Here is a 2,945-nt window from a genome sequence, read left to right on the forward strand (position 1 = left end):
AAAAAAAAAAAAAAATTGTCTTTTCAATTGTCTTAAACAGATTGTTAGTTAAAATATGGATGAGAAAGCCTCTGTCAGAGAGGGCTTCAAAGAAAGTGAGGATCATAGAAGAGAAAACCTCTACTGTCTTAGAGAATACCTAGATTGTCACAAGCAGACTTGGTAGAAATCTGGATGTGAAAATTTCTGACAGTGAGGCCTAGAAGGAAATGATATACATTTTATTGGGAGCGGGAGGAAAGCAGATCTTTGTCATCTAGTGGCAGAAACCTGAGCTCATTTGTGTACTACAAGTGGAAAGTAGCACTTCTAAGTGCTGAACTTGTGTATTTAGCTGAGATTTCCACAAGGAGTGGTGAAAATACAACCTATTATCTTCTTACTGCTTCTAGTAAAATGTGTGAGGGAAAAGGCAAATTTGGAATACCTTTTATATGAAAGCTATAACCTAATAACAGCCTAAGAATACGGGGAGGAGTGGGGGGGAATGGGTGGAGGGAGGGGGACTGGAGGGATCACTTCTGTGGTTTATCTTACAAGGGTACAAGTGAACCTTTCTAAGAGTAGAATATGAGCATTTTGGCACAATAACTAGGTAAATGACATGAAGGCTATGTTAACCAGTTCGATGAAATGTTTCAAATTGTATGTGAAAACACCACACTGTACCCCAGAAGTGCATTAATGTACATAGTTACCATTCAATAAAAAATAAATAAATAAATAGGCAAAAAAAAAAACAAAACAAATTTGAAGGAGGAATTAACAAGCAAGCAACCCTTGACAGACAGGGAAATTGCCTACACACATTGCCAGAGGTGCTAATATTAGCGATGCACTATCAGAAAAGCATGCTCTGAGGTGAAGCCAGCGTTGTGGCTGGGCTTCCTTTTGCCCAGAGCTGTAGAATTTAAGATAGGTTACTTCTCTTATTTGTGTTTTCGACATTAATCAAAATGAACACATTCTTAATAGGAATTAAACTGTTTCATCTGTGCCTGTCAGATACATAAATCTTTGTTTTAATTGAGAAAGTATGTTTTTTATACCTTTTTAATTCTGACACTTGTATTGTGAAAATAATACATACAAGTGTATAATGTATATGTAAATGTAGAGTTTTCAGAATTAAATCCGCCAGTACAAATATCCTAAAGCAGTGCTGCTTCCATAATCACTTCCAGCATTTATGTAAATAACCATTGCTGTGCTTTATAGTTTGCTTCTTTTGCTGAACATCTGTCCTGAAATTAATGTTTGTTGATGCCTGAAACTAGTACTCTAATTTTTACTGCTCTAATATGCCATATTGTGTAACTATTTCAATGTCGACTAGCATATTCATTGTTTAGAATTATTGCCTGTAATGAAAAAAGGTGTTGTGAAGAATTGCACACATATCATAGTATAAGACTTGTATGTTGTTGGCAGTATGATGGGTGAGTGGGAGTTGGTATGTAATAGTGGTTAATTTGTTCTTTTATGATTTTCCTGAGGTTAAGGATCACACTTCTTAGTAAACAGTTTGCGTATTATAAATCAAGAGCTTTTTGTTTTTACTTTCTTTTTGCTTTTAATGTACTCATTTTGTGACATCATTTAAAATAATCTTTAAGGCTCAGAGCCTGTGGCTCAAGTGGCTAAGGCGCCAGCCACATACACCTAAGGTGGCAGGTTCGAATCCAGCCCAGACCCGCCAAACAATAATGACGGCTGCAACCAAAAAAAATAGCCAGGAGTTAGAGGGCACCTGTAGTCCCAACTACTTGGGAGGCTGAGGCAGGAGACTCGCTTGAACCCAGGAGTTGGAGGTTGCTGTGAGCTGTGGTGCCATGGCACTCTACCCAGGGGGATAGCTTGAGGCTCTGTCTCAAAAAAAAAAAAAAATCTTTAAGAAAATTGAATGATGACAAGAAGGTAAGTTTCCATCTGTGTAACAAACTACCATTCATTATCATGCAGGGACTTTAGTGCTTTCTGTGCAGCATAAAATAATGAATGTAAGTGCACTTTAGAAATCCACCTGAAAATAGTTATTGGAATGGATTAAGTGAAAAGTCCTTTGAATTCTTGAATTCACATGTTTTTACAGTTAGGCTGTTTCATATTCTATGATTTTTGCCTAAACTTCCTGGCTGACATCAGAATTACAACTGATTTCTTCAGTGTACAAATGCATCTGGTATAGATGTAGATCTGTTCAAGAATTTCATCTTTTACCCTTGCTAGGAATGATCCTCATATATGTGACTTGATATACTCATATTATATATCCTCATATATATAGGATGTTTGACTCTATAGGGTGATTTTTAAATGAATGGTGTGATAACTCTGTCATTAGCTTACCATTCATTTAATTATATGTTTGAGTGGAGAATTTCAAATTAATCTTCAGTGACATGTATTATATATGGCCAATCAAGACAAACAGAAGATTTCTCACAAGATGGAAAAGTTCTTTTGACATTCATGCTTAGTATCAGAGACTTATTAAGATTAAATTTTAGATATGCCTTTATTCCTAAGTGCAAAGACCTTAAATAGCCACAGTTATTCAGATAAATAACCATAGTTATTTATTTTAACCATTTAAAATCAGAAGTTCATGTTGACACCGTACTGTGAGCTGGCAATCTTAATCACGTTTTGCCAATTTTCTGATGTTCCTTAGAGCCAATAGAAAAAATCAGTTTTCTTTTACATGATTTTGAGGGTGGTGGTTCAGGATCCAATTTAGGCTATTGCATTTTGTTTTCTCTGTGGTTTCCTATAATTTGTAACAATATTCTGCTGTCTATATTTGTCTGATGGCTTGGCATTTTTGAAGACACTGGGAAATTATGTCTGTGTGTGCACTCAAACATACAGGGATCATTATCAAAGTTTTGAGATATAACCAACAATGATGGCTGCAACCAAAAAAAATAGCCAGGAGTTAGAGG

The 2,945-nt window shown here is 35.8% G+C and overlaps 1 protein-coding gene across 1 annotated transcript in view; it reads left to right on the forward strand.

Annotated features, from left to right (window-relative positions):
• BIRC6 (baculoviral IAP repeat containing 6) overlaps positions 1 to 2,945 on the forward strand; it is a 271,529-nt gene that overhangs the window by 182,505 nt on the left and 86,079 nt on the right. The window lies entirely within an intron of this gene.

The sequence above is a fragment of the Otolemur garnettii genome, unplaced genomic scaffold (genome assembly GCF_000181295.1).
Source record: "Otolemur garnettii isolate 467f Iridium unplaced genomic scaffold, OtoGar3 scaffold00022, whole genome shotgun sequence".
In the NCBI taxonomy this organism is placed as follows: Eukaryota; Metazoa; Chordata; class Mammalia; order Primates; family Galagidae; genus Otolemur; species Otolemur garnettii.